Genomic DNA, 13,608 nt, shown 5'->3' on the forward strand with positions numbered 1-13,608 from the left:
AAACACTTTGAAAAACTAACTGGTCCCTTTGAAAACAGTGAAATGTTTGCCAACCTTCAGTAGTAAGTAAAAAGATCCCAGAGAGACCTGGCAGGAAAGAATCCCCACAGTAGATCCACAGTAGATCCACAGGCTTCTCCTGGCTTGGGCTGAACGCAATGTCAAGGACATGCAATGTCAGCTTTATGGACAGAAAGACTCCTAAACTTCAGAGAGGTAAGCAGGACCAGGACAGCCAGGTGTGCCTGCTAGTTGTCCCTTTCTCTGTGCCTGTCTTCAGAGGCAGTGCACCACAGGTGGGGTTTTTTCACATCCATGCCTTCTAGCTTTCTTCTACCCAACAGCTCACTGAAGGCATCTAAGAAGCAGATTCAATGGCAAGAAATCCAGCAGTCTGAGGTTTGTGCCAGGCATTTTTCCCAGACAACTGCTCCTGATGGGGTACATACCCACTTTGCCTTCAATGATGCCCTAAAAACCATTTGGTTCTTTCTTTTCTGTAGGTTATGAAGAAGACGCTCTCATAATATCTCCCCTAGCCTTCACCTCCATGGCCTAGAAAAATAGAGGATAGGAAAACAAAGAGCCTTATTGCTTCTTCTCTTTTAAGGGAATAAAAAAATCCTGTGTATAGGAGTGAACTGCCAACAAAGAACAAGGAGAATTAAGCTGGGAGAACTCAATTGTTTGATGCTAATTGTAATACAGCCATAAGGACATAGAGGGGAGACTATAGAGAAAGGCAGAGGGGGGGAAAATGGAAGAGACAAGGAAGGAGAAAGAGACCATATGTAAGTCAGAGATTTGAAGCAAAACAAAACAAAAAACCAAACCAAACCAAATCAAAGAAAACATTAAAAAAAAATAGAGGAATCAATATAAGGAAAAAGGAAATGTACTCACACAGAAAAAAAATCCCCCAACATTGAAAATATAGAATAAAGTATCTCCTTTGAATATACTATGGAAAGAAAGAAAAGCTGAGCAGGGCAGGAAAACCACTTTACTACCACAAGGTGCATACCTTAAAAATAAGTGTTGAAATGTTCTGAATCTGTCATGCCACATGGATGATGGGCTAAGCACTCCATGAACTTTCATGTATTTGACTGCTCTTTGGCTCACTCACTGTGTAATTTTACTTGGAAGATACTACATTGTTAAACATTTATAGAGAAAAGCCAACCCTTGCCTGACAGCAAATCAGATATTACACCCAAACCTATCTGACATTTGGCTGTTCTCTCCAAAATATAACTTACCAACAATTTATTGCCTTTTTCCACTTAAATTTTGATAGATATGTTTTCAAATACCCACTGATGGAGGTCAGCTGCAATGTTAGAAACAAGGTTGCAGTTCACTCTTGTAAAAGCAGACATTTTGAAGAAAATTTAAAACAAGAGCTGAAAATAAGTATAAGAAACAGTCGAACTGCAACTAAATCCCAGATTCAGAGGAAAATAGTCCCATTATTCCACTATAAAAGTTCCTTGTTTGGAAGACAATACGTTTTGAAGGAGTAAGGGTTTAGGCTCAGTGACACAATAGATAATCTTCAGTTGCAGTGAATCTAGGTAATGAGCATGAGGGTGAGGCCCAAGATACCACTACTCCATAATTCTCTTCCTGAGTGACAGAAAGACTGATTCACTGGCTTAAAGCTGTCAAGAAGAAAGTGATGGATCTAGGCTTATGTCCAATACCTCCTTAATAGCCCAAGTGGAGTGCCAAAGCTACATTTGCTGTCATTGAGGAATTTCCTGCCTTTGTGGGAAGCTGTTGCCCTGAGAGGAGTACCTACTCCACCCAATGGCAGATGAAAAAAGGGGTAAAAGCCAGGGGAATATTAGTCTCTGACTTTGAAATACAGTGGCATGTGAAAAAAAGTTCAGGCTGGTCTTCCTACAATGTTTCACATGTGGAAAGAGTAAGTAATTACTGCAAATGTGTTGTTAACATGACCACAAGCCAGTAGCTTAAGTGCTGTTTAATTGTGTGTGAGCTCCTTCATCCCAAAACAGATGAGGTCAAAGTGTGTTAAGCTGTTCTCTGAAGTTCATTTGCAAAATAGATTTTCCTCATTTCCTAATAAAGTCTGTTCCCTGGGCTAGCCCAGTACTACCTCACTCTTGACATCTGGACTAGATCCAAGAGGGGTGGCACATATGTAGGCCTGAGTTTGCACTCCTGGAAACTTTCTGTTGCTTATGCACTTTGTGACACTAAAATCTCTGAGCATCAGAAAGTCCTGCTGTCAAGCATTCACAGAAATATCCCAGTAATAAGGGGACAGCTGAGATTGCTTAGGCCCAGAGCATAGACAGCACTTACTTTTGCTGCTTTGATTTAGCAGGTAGTTCCAGGGGATGCCTGCAGACCTGGGATCCCTACAAAATCCAAGCCCTTCAAATATGCTTTTTTTCTGTTTTCCAGCTGAGTGCTCTAACCACTAGTTACATTCTCTTTTCACTTGCTCATGCCTGGAAGGGAAGGCTGCAGGCACCATTAATTAGGAGAGGAATCTGGACTGCAGGAAATGCTGTCTTATGTTCTTACCTGAGGAATCAAATTTAAGATACATACACAGGATTTGCACTTTCTGCCAGGTAGTATGTTTATTATGCATTTTTGCAACATCTGAAAATACAGCAAGGCAGTGCCTAACTTGTGACTCTGTGTGTTCTATTTTCTCTTCTGGCTGCATGCCCCTTGCACTGTTCAATACATTAAGCTGTTCCTCTGGGCCAATAATGACATGGGAAAATGTGAAACTATGAAGATAATGCATTAAGGCCCTAATTGCTGAGAATGTGAGAAAGGCAAAGAATTGATGGGCATAGTAGAGGAAGACTGAAATCTAATTAGTCCCTCTTCCAAGACAGCAACATATTTCTTTACAACCCGATCACGTTCTAGGAGTTATGTTCAACAGTTGTGCTAATCTGCTCTCTCAAGAGGATCCCAATTGTAGCTCCTCAACAGAGCTCAGTACCTCACACAACTAACTGCTAACCCTCCTCCAGTGTTTGATGTTCAACAGAGGACTTAATAGCAGAAGAAATCACTGGTATTATTGACCAATTTTTCTAATAATCTGCCATAAAGGTATGACACTGGTCTTGAAGTCCAAATATGCACCACTCCACAAAAAAAAATCTGTCTTCCTTACTCCCATAAATAGCAATGACATTCTTTTAATAAAAGCAGAATTTTTTTGCCTTTTAATGATTAATGATTTCTTTTTGAATTTTGAAAACACATTTATTAAGTTTATTTTATGGAAGGGGATTAATTTTTGATTGTGGTCTTAGCCAATGGAAACTTTAGGGTAAGAAAAGCAATGTTATCTGGGAAATTCTGTCTTTCTTCAGACTCACATAATTACCATCAGTTTTAACATTCTGTGGTTTGGTTACCAGAGAAGGATAAATGTTGTTAGACATACAGACCAATTTGGATACTCAGCAGCTCTGCTTACTAGGACAGGGCATTTGCTTGTCAGGAGTTGGACTCACACAATGCATTTGTTTGACAGGCAGAAGTGAAACTCTCATGAAACACCTGTACTCTTACTCACTTTCTGCTCATGGTTTTCACACCTTTAGACTAGGCAGTCCTGCAAAAGAACAAGTTCAGACCAATGAAGATTCAGACAGGGGAAAAAAAAAATGTTGATTTCTTGTGTTATTCAAAAGAGTAACTGAAATACCAGCACATTTTCACAAGTTTGCCCATACCAGGCTTTAACCCCATGCTTTCTTTTAAAGAATAGCAAGTACATAATAGTCCCCCAAAGTTTCACCAGACTTCTAATAAAATTCAAGTGTGCATGCTGCTGTCAAAGAAAGAATGAAAACAGAGAAGTGTGTGAATTCTCGGGTATATCACCTTGGGTCTGAGGTAATTCTATATATTTTGTACAAAGTAAAACAGAATTGGGGATTATGGAAGACCACTTTTTTCAGAACCTGAACTTCATCAGGGGTGATTGTCTATTCATTGTACCACGACAAAGTCCGAAGCCTCAGTTAAAGAGCCTGAAGACACAGTGGTTCATGAAAGCCAGACTGTGCTTGTTCACTTCAGTGACCACACTAGAATCATCCAAGTGGCCCTGGGTATTACTCTGCTCAGACTTTATATGACCCCAAAGACCTTTATCTCAGTAAGGATGCAGTTATGGCCTATATGAATTTAGACAACTATATTGTTTGCATCAGTGTTCAAAACTGTGTTGTATAGCATTCAACAGATAAAAACAGTTTCATGCATCATCATGCATAGAGGGTCACAAGCAAATAACCCAGAATACTTTTATCCACTGCTGATGCAAATAGTTGTTAATTTGCAAGGCCAAAAAAGAAGATGACATCCGATTTAGCAAAGAGATATTTTATTCTCAATAAGAAGGAAAAGTATTTCTTCTGCTTCAAAAGAAACTCCAAATTATAACCAAGTAAAGGAGAAGTAAAGTTGGCTTCTAGAAAAAAGATATCTGTCCAGAACTGATCAACGACTTCAAGGGCAACATTAGCTAACAAGCTCAGCTAGCACCAAGTCCTCACTTATGAATGCAATTTGAAACAAGACGCAAGTACAAGAGAAAAGGAGCTTCTGACAGCCATCTCAGAGAGAGCCTACAACAGGTCAGCTAAATAAGGAAGAGAGAGAGAGAGGTACCTTTCTAATTAGGTCTTACCAAAAGTAGATCAAGGTAGGTGTTCTGTTTCTTTATCCATGTCATTTTTAAACATAAGTGACTGTTGTGTATTTTGAGTGGTGTAAAATGTAAAAAAAAAATTGAGCTTGACTGGACCAAGGAGTAATTTTGAGGTAGGTGTATAACAGCAAACCACTTTGCCACTAGGAATACTGCTGGTGATGCAAAACTATAAAGTTTGGTTCCAGTACTCCCTATCATGTGTCCCAACTTTCTATAATCTGTCTTTTACAGCACTCCAAGTGTAGCAGAGGAGTATCCATGAAAGCTGGCTAAGCTGAATGGAGAGTGAATGGTTGGAGAGGGAGAACTATTTTCCATTCCCTGAAATGCGAGGAGGCAGCATACTTGAACCCCAGGGACAATAATCTCTATAAAGACATTAATAAGGCCGAGACTAACTCACAAGTTATTATGGATTATCACAGCTCTTTCATAGCCACAACAGCACAAATACTTTCCTTCTTTTGTTGAAATAGTGTTTTGCTGACTCCAAAGACAGGCTTATTTTAAATTTGCTGCTATTGGCAACAACCATATTTTGTATTTGATGCACATAGATGATGCTCACAATTGTTTCAAAGCAGTGGTACAGAAGTCTCTCTATTACTTGCTGTCAAAAAAAACTATATTTACCTGTAACTCTCATCATCATGTGTCACCTCTAAGAAGTCAAAATGGGCATCGGCTGCAGTCCACAGAGAGTTAAGGTAAGATAATGCTGAAGCTTCTGCAACTTTCAGGAATCTTCTTGCTCTCCCTATTATAATATCACTTCCTGTTTTAAAAACTCTGATGTCAGCTCTTAGTTCAGCAGATAGGAATTGAACTGCAGATTTCTTCAAGAGATGTGAACATTAATTTTGACTTTGTAAAGGAGAAGGTCTTTAGTTTGCCCTTTAGGTTATTTTAAAAGATGCTGGGCAAGTAGCAGAGGATCTTCATCTGCTGTCTCAAAAAGCTATCAGGTACTTTCTTGTGTGACTGAAATGAAACTTCCCCAGCTGCTCCTAATATTTCCTAAAACAAAGGCAATGCTGAGGAGAAAACAGCTGAAAATTATAGGAAGCCAGGATGGAGGGTTAACCAAAACACAAGTGCCACTATGCCAGCTCATTTTTCATAATGTATGAAAAAGAATGGATTTACCGGGAGTTAGTTGTGGGTCTCATTTATTTTCTTCATTTGTATGTTGGGGTAGTGTACTGGGTTGATGCTGGCTGGATGGCAGGCACCCACCAAAACTTATCACTCCCTTTTACAGCTGAACAGGGGAGAGAAAATATAACCAAGAGGTCATGAGCTAAAGATCAGGAGAGATCACTCACCAGATACCATCATTGGCAAAACTAGAATTAGATATTAATTGAATTTCTTACTAAGAAAATCAGAGCAGGATAATGAGAAGTAAAAAAAAAAAACCCTTCAAGACAACGTCCCCTCACCTTTCCCTCCCTTCCCAGCTCTACCTTCTCCTCCAGTGGTGCAGGGAGACAGGGAATGGGGGTTGTGGTTGGTTCATCACAGGTCGTTTCTCTCACCATTCAGGGAGAGGAGTCTTTGCCGTGTTCCACCATGGGGTCCCTCCCATAGAAGACTGTTGTTCACAACTTCTCCAACACAAGTCATCTCACAGGCAACAGCTTTCTGCAAACTGCAGCAATGTGGGTCAGTCTTCCAGAGGCTGCTGTCCTTCAAAGACAAGCTGCTCCCATGAGTGCTCCCTTCTCCACAGTCCTCCCATGGGGTCACAGCCGGTTCTCAGGCAACCACATACACAATTGTGGGGCATCCCCAGGGGCTGGGGTCGATCTCTGCATCCCCAGGGCCCTCCACAGGCTGCAGGGGCACAGCTGCCTCTGCCTCACCATGGTCTGCACCACGGGCTGCAGGTGAATCCCAGCTCTGGCACCTGGTGCACCTCCTGTCCATCCTTCTCCACTGACCTTGGGGTCTGCAGAGTTGCTCCTCTCACATGTTCCCACTCCTCTCTTCTCTGGCCACAATTACAACTGTGCAATAACTTTATTTCCTTTCTTCTTAAATCTGTAATCACTGAGGCCTTACCACCATTTCTAACTGGTCTAGCCTTGACCAGTGGCACGTCCATCTTTGGAGCTGTCAGGGATTTGCTCTGCTGGACATGCAGGAAGCTTCCAGCATCTTCTCACAGAAGCCACCCCTGTAGCCACCTCCTACCAAAGTTTGGCCATTCAAACCCAGTACAAGCGCAGAGAGTTCTCAAAAGCGGCTGTATTCCAACAGCATATGCACACAAAGGTGGGATGGTTTAGCATCTCCTGTCTGACAAGAGGAGGTACCATTGCCTATTGAAAATAATCTGTGTACTGCACCATTAAGACTGGCATTGCCTGGCAGGACATTGCAAGAGCAATATTATGTGATCACAAAGAATCTGAATCATCCAAAATTTCACATGACACAGAAGCAGCTTTAGGATAGAAGATCAAAAGTCCCATTTATGGTTTTATACTCAAGAACTACCTGAAACCATAGGTTTATGAGACAGTAGTGCTGGTGCCCACACCAGCTTAAGAATTGGATTTTTCCTGTCCCTGGCCTAATTCTTGCCTTTTTCACCAGAGTATGTCTTGGATTTTAAGCAGTTAAATTTTTAAACTGGTTTGGCCCAATCTTAAAAAAATAATAATGCTTATTAGAGATATCATGCTGCTATGGAGGAACAAGTGTGAGCAGACATGCACAGAAGTTCTTAAGCTGACACTGCTGTCAAAGCTACCTTAACAGGAAAATACATCTGAATTTGGGAAATTAAGATTTCACCTCAAATAAATTCCTGTGTTTTTGTTAACAAGCCTGAGGACAGGACTTGTCAACGACTGTATTTCAGCTGTGGGGAACTGTTTAAAATGCCCTGACAGATAGTTAGAGAGGGTGCTGTCTGTAGGTCACCTAGAATATCCTGTAATAATCTAGTTTTAAATATAGAAATGTTTGTGTACCCTTGCCTGCTCCCTTAAGGTCAGATAAGAGTGATTTCAGGAAATCCAGAAGAAAGACATGAGATTACAGGACATGGTGATCCAGAGAAGAGCAGAAATGTTTACTTATGTCCCCAGGATCCCATCATGGGCCAACCTTCCCTCAAACTGTGCAAGTCCCTCTGCAAGTCTGCTCCTCCTGCACAGATTCCTCGGATGGCATATGCCAGAAGAGGTTCCTTCACACTCACCAGGCTATGGGAAATGCCAAAGCTTCCCTCAGAATCATAACAGATGTTTTCTGTGCAAGTAAAGACTACTGATATGTGAATGTCACTGTACTGATCTGCATGTTCTGTCCTGCTGCTCAAAATGCATCTAATAAAGATTTCTCTGCTTACCCTCAGACAGATGATGTGCATCCTATGTCTGTAGGGCATATATTTTTTTTTACTTGTTTTCAGTTCTAACATTATTCTGTGGCAAAGTATGAATTAACATCAAATATTTATTACCTCAATCTTTTACAGCTGGCCAATTCAGCAATGAAAAGGTTGGTAGAAAAATAGGGTTTGCATAATAGATGTTTGTATGGAAATAAGCACATGGTGACTGGCTTATCTTCTGCTCAAGGCAACAATGTCTTCCAAAGATATATGCACGTAATATACAGGCACTGCATTCTCTTTGCTTTATTAAGACCTCCACTACAGTGTGAACCACGGTCCAAATGGCTGTCCCCCAACCTTATGAGGAATAAAAGGAAGGAACAAACAGAGAAGCAGTGGCAAAGCTTCTCAGAATCATTGAAAGCAGTGATTCTGCTGGCAAAGGGACTGGCTGTACTTTGTGTTTACTGTAAGGAAGACTGGGCTGTGCCCCAGAAAAAGGAAAAGGAGCAATATGCAATGGAGAGAAAAAATAAGGTTCTAGCATTATTGCTTTCTAAATATTTGAAATGTAAGGACTCACAAGACAAAGTAAAGGATTAAATCCAAGTAAAAAGACACAAAATTACCTTATTACACTGTGAATAGTGTTTGTGTAGCCCTATATAAATGCCTAAAGCCTCAAGTATGCTTTTTTTTCTTTACATATTCTTCAGAGTTCTGTTTCTTGCACCTTCTGCTCTGAGTGTTTACTTCACATCTACAACAACATTGCCATGGACACAAGGTGGCTTTCTATCTCAGTCCTGGAGGGTGCTGGTTCAAGCCCTCACAGCACATATAGGACCACTTCTGCTGGAACCTGGGAGTTCTGGGAGTTGCTTACACTTACCCAGTAAATGAGAGGCCTGAGTTAAATATCTCTGCAGCTTGAGGAAATTGAAGACATTCATGTTTCAAAGTTTTTGCATTGCTACAAAGAGCAGAGAAGGGAGGCTGCATGAATAGGTAGAGGAAGTACAGACACCATAATGCAATCCCAGAGTAAGTCTGCTGTCTGCAAAAAAATGATAGGGGACACAAAATGCATTTTATCATCTTAAATGGAATTTATCATGTTATACTAAAAGCATGCTAACTTGTCTATCAGTCTTCCATATAAAACCTAGCTTGTGTTTGTCAGTCCAGACTGTGAGCATGTGACAGCACTGCTCTATATTCAACCCTTTTATACCTGTTTGATTTTATTCTTTTCTGTCATACCCCCTTCCTTCAGTGTCTTTTTTTTTTTTTACAAGTTCAAGAATTCTGAATCTATCTAATCTTCTCTGACAGGAGGATGAGAAACATCTGTCCTTCATGAACCTGTACTTATATGAAGATTTTCTAGTTATAAAACCTTCTTATGAAGAATGATGACAGATACATGCAATATTCAAGCAGTAGAAGGAGTTATGGATTTGTACTTTGGCTGCTACTGTAATAATACTTTTTTGATGTGTTCTCCAATCTGATTCTATAATTGCATTTGTTTTTTGACTGACATTGAATAACAAGTTCATCCCAACAGTTTTCACAATACTGTCTGTAATGGTGACTTGCTGAGTGATAATAATTTCCTTTGAGCTCTCTGCTGTGTGTTGGTATAGCAGGTATTATTTCTGCCATTGTCACTAACTTGTGTTCATCAACACTGAACAGCACCAGATCTTTGCTCACCCCCACAGCCTGTACTGAGAGAAGCTCCTGCAGCACTCTTTGGAAACTCTAGTTTACTGTAGGAGTTCTCTAAGATCAGAAACCCTCACTGCCTTTCCAGACCACTAATGAATGCTGATCAACAAAGTCATCCTACCTCCATTGTAAAATGTCTTACCATTCCTATGTAGCCTTCTCAATTTTTTCATCAATCCATACATGGAACTTTCTACTTATACTATGGCAGCTTATTTTCTATGTTTTGTAACATAAACCTACTCAAACTCTTTTGGAAATGCCACGCACAATGTAACAAACAGTTCACTGTTATCAGTGTGTTCATTAACTTTAAAGAGAATTATACATGACTACTGCAAGAAAATACTCTTCTTTCCTATTGTATCATTTTCACCAACACATGTATTAATCCTGCTCTTTATCATAGTTTGCGTGAGTTTGCTCAATATAGTAGTCAAACTTACTGTTGTTACCTAAATCTCACCACAATTTGGGTGTCATATTTGATAACTGACATTTCTCAGGTACCTTGCATGACTTGAACTATAAGCAGGTCATGGTTACTTGGCAGTTAGGTGCACAGGATCCCTCACAATTCTTGGGCAAACACTCCTGGGTCTCATATATTAGTTCATATTGTTTTCAGATGCCACTAATAGCTTGACTCTTTATGTAACAATATGAGAATTCTTAATGCTAACTATGAGTGTTATCAACTCTGAACAAGGAATAAACACAAGATTTTGTTTGATGGAGTTGTGGCTGCTGCTAAAGCTGCTTTGTACAGTGACCATCAGGAATACTAAAAGAGCATCAAGAAATCAGGTGGTATTTCATGGCTGTATAATAAATAGTGATATAGGTGAGGTACATGCCTTGAAGACCAAAAGAGAGAAAATCCTGTGCTTTTCTAAAATACATAGCTACTCCCAGCCCTTAAAGTTGCAAGAGATTAACTTCTGAGGAGTTATTTTTAGCATCTAATAAGATGGTGCCTAGATTAAGAAGCCTGATATCCTATTTGGTTATTCAGTAATAAATCAAGTTTCACACATCTTCCTCTCATTAGCCTTTCATATGACACATCTGCCGGACTCCTCAAGGTTGTTCAAACCAACTGGGATTCTACCTACTTAAAAAACACCATGCAGACACATACTGGACTGCTGTGGTTCTGATGGTCTTCAGTGTTTCAACATTAATTCAGCCTAGAGCTTTATCCAAATCACCATAAAAAGTTGATGTTGTCCTGCATCTTTCCCTGAAACATACATCTAACCAACCCTCCACATTTGGTTTTGCCTGAGCAGGAAATCCTCTAGAATCACAGGAGTATTATGACATTTGAAAGAAACAAGGCTAAAGATAGGCAGAATAGAGCTGTGTAAGAGAGGAATGGCTACAAATCCCTCAGTTTCTCCTGGGCCTTTACAAAAATATTAGCTAAATATTTATGTCCTTAATTGATGCTCTCTTAATATAAAAAAATTATTCATTTTTTAAATAAAACATAAAGTAAATCCACTTTTTCAGTAAAACATCACTGGATACATATTATATCCAGTGATAGATAGTATGAATATATTTTTATATCATTGTGTACCTTATATTTCTGTGAAAGACAGAAATATTTACCTCAGAAAAACAAAACGACTTCAAATCTCATTTTTACCTTTCCCCCCTCTTCATCATGATAAAGGGGCTATTGGTATTTTTACACTAGAAATTCATTAAAAAATGAATTGTTTGTTGAAAGTCTGTAAGAGTAAACCAAATAAATCTGAAAGAGCTACAGATGTGGGGGCAGGTTATTAGACTGACTCATGGAAGCAGTCTGCTCTGACAACCATGTAATGTCCTCTGTGTTTCATTTTTCTCTGCTCACATTGGTGATTCTTTCTTGACCAAATGTTTTTGCTTAGTGAAAAATCATTTTTACAAATTCTCAGTGTCTTAAATGAGGGATTTTGGGATTTCCAAAAAGCCCTCAGTGTTGGCCAAATGCTGCTCTGGGCAAGTTGAGTGTGGTTGATGCTTCAAGAAGAATCATGAGGCTAAAAAGTACCAAAGAGCTTACCAGGAAGGGGATATTGGTCACACACTTCTGGGGAGTAACCAGGGTGTAGGGCATATGGCTGGAACTTCCTTCCGAAATTTTAGTCTGTTACATTTATTTTCCCTATTATATTCTTAATTGTTCCATATAATGCATAGTAATTTTACTTGATTTATAGTAGAAGGAGATTATGCAAATAATTCAAACCTTGCTGGTCTCCAGTGTCTCACTTAAAGATAAGTGTTGTTCCAGGAGCTGCTCTAGGTCTGCAGCCTTGTTAGATGCAGGCCCAGAGCCAGGGTATATGACAGAATCATGAGACTCTCCAGCTAAAGAGGAGGAAAAGAAAATATCTCCTGTAAATTACCTTTCTCACCTCTCAGTTCATGTGAAATAGAAGTGGCAGTGGATGTTGTTTCCATATCAGATGCTTCCAGCCAGGAACAGAGGGCATCTCTCAGCAGTATCACTGTTCAAGGTCACAGGAGGAACAGCCTGCATACAGATACTCCAGAGCTCAGTCCTCCTTCTGGCTCTTGACTCTTTCCTGTCTCCCAGCCACAAACTCATAGGTATTAAAGCAGCCCTATTATGTTGGCACTGGTTTGTCAGAAGTGGAGGAAGAGTCAAAGGGCACAAAGGTCTTTGCCCATCCTAGCAGAGCAAGAAAATGTGAGATGTAGCACAGGTTTTGATGGGTTACCTGGCTGCAAAGAGATAGCTGTGTAAATTATTCTGTCACCAGGCAACTGTAAACAGAATGGTGTTGAGTAGCAAGTTCAGCATGACTTTTCTAATGGGGACAACAACCATTTAGTCTCTACACACCTTTTCTTGTTTTTGTTTTTGGGTTTTTTTAATATATAAAGGAAAATTGTAGAGTTAAAGCATTTAAAATGTAAATTATGAAATAACTTATTTTAACTGTATTTTAAACACCTTTTCCCTTCCTCTGTAAGGACAGAAACCTGTTGAGTGACAATCTCTTGTAGGCTGAAATTATCTTTAGCCACCCTATATCCAGGAAAACTTTAGCAATCTGGATGTGCTGTGGAAATTGCTGCTATTTCAAAATCAGGTTTGCTTCTAATAAGATTTAAAAAATACAAAAAGTTAGAAAGGAGAAGGGAAGGAAAGAATAGGGAAGGGAGGGAGAAAAGGGAGTAAAGGAAAGAAATAGCAGCACAGCAAACTCTAAATCTCTGCCAGTGTATGGATTAGCTCATTGCTGCAGAAAACTCTGGTTGCAGCATCATCTTATCAGCCGCCTCAGAACCTGACACATACCTGACATGCCCAAGTCAGGGTAGGCCAGAGTTTTATTAGCATCTCTGATCATGCATAGCTCGTGGCTATGTTGAAAAAGTTGCAGCTTTGACTAGCTAAAAGATAGATAGGGAAGGAAGAAATCATATAGGAAAGCAGAAGGGGAAGAGTGGTAACGTAAGTCCCAATCTCATATCCAGTACTTCTTGGAAGCAAGACAGGTGGTGATGGGCTCATTCCTCTGACATTCCTCTGACTTGAGTTTGCCAAGAGGCGTACTATCAGAGAAAGTAATATAATGTCAGAGTTTTTGACTTTGTCCCAGAGTCATGAGAGCTGTGAGAATCTGTAACAGTGAAATTTGCTTTTTAAGGCCATAATGGGACAGAATAAGTCCTGCTTCTGTATCAAATTTAAGTATTGTAACTTGCATTTTCAAGCAAAAAGAGAGTAGATAAATTATAATCTCTTTTGAGTACATGTTGTAACAAAATT

This window comes from Taeniopygia guttata, chromosome 3 (assembly GCF_048771995.1).
Source record: "Taeniopygia guttata chromosome 3, bTaeGut7.mat, whole genome shotgun sequence".
Lineage (NCBI taxonomy): Eukaryota > Metazoa > Chordata > Aves > Passeriformes > Estrildidae > Taeniopygia > Taeniopygia guttata.